We start from the raw sequence: 1,052 nt of genomic DNA, 5'->3' as shown, positions 1-1,052 counted from the left end.
AGTCAGCACAGTAACTCAGCACAGTGCTGAGTTACCCACCTCTATTGGCGGCCCGTTGGCTCCATTCATATTGTTTGGAAGGAGGCAACTTTCCCACCAAACTTTCCAACAGTGTAGGATTCATTAAGTGGTGTCCGCACCTGGCGGACTTGAAGAAAGCGACGATATTTCTGACCCTGTTTGAAAATTCCAATACTTGTTCGAGCTGACTCTCATTTATGGACGGAAAACGTTGCACCTTTTGCAGCTGTGACTTAATGAGTAGCTCCGGACGACCAAAGTTAAACTCCAACTCTTTTATAACTTTTGGTACGTCCTCCGGATAAATCAGAAGTGAAGTAACAGCACGTTTAGCGGCGCCTTGTAAAGCTTTATGCAGGCGCATTAGGTTTTGTCTATGGCTATACTGAAACTCATGTGTAGTGTCGTTGTAGTTGGCCAAAAATAACGGCCAATCCTCCGGATTTCCATCGAAGGACGGCAATGGAAACAATTTAGCGGCGGAATTGTCCATGAAAGTCAAGGCGGCTGTGTTTATCGTCGGAGTTTGCATCAAACGTGGCGGCATTTGCGTTGAGGTAAATTGCGGCTGAGATTCAGTTGCCGCCGGCGCTTGCGTCGTCGTACGCATAGGCGGCGCGGCGTTGTCGGATGCGGCAGCGTTGGCAAAGCTGTCGCCGACTTGTGGCCTACTACGCAAAGTGTCAATTCGCAATTCGGCAACACATTCCCGAAGTGAGGTTATGCTAGAAACCAGCAATGCAATCTGGTCACATGGAATGGCAACTTGTTGCACTTCTATTGAATTTTACGATTGTTCCATGTCGTTTACTGTAGAACTGTACTCTGACTCCGAAATGGATTCCGAACTGCTTCCAAGATTTTCAGCTTGGGATTGTGCACCGCAAACAGCTTCTGTGTTATTTCGAATTTCCTTTGCTTTGGCTCTAGTCAGCATTGGATGCAGCAAAATTACGCAGGAAAAGCAAATTTTAAACTATGTCGGCAATATGATCAAAACGACGTTAATTTGTTTTATTAAAATGTATTTA

Source organism: Rhagoletis pomonella, unplaced genomic scaffold (assembly GCF_013731165.1).
Source record: "Rhagoletis pomonella isolate Grant_MI unplaced genomic scaffold, Rhpom_1.0 Rhpom_scaffold_00001, whole genome shotgun sequence".
NCBI classification, from domain to species: Eukaryota; Metazoa; Arthropoda; class Insecta; order Diptera; family Tephritidae; genus Rhagoletis; species Rhagoletis pomonella.
The sequence above is the reverse complement of the archived record's forward strand: the minus strand, read 5'-3'. Positions refer to the sequence as shown.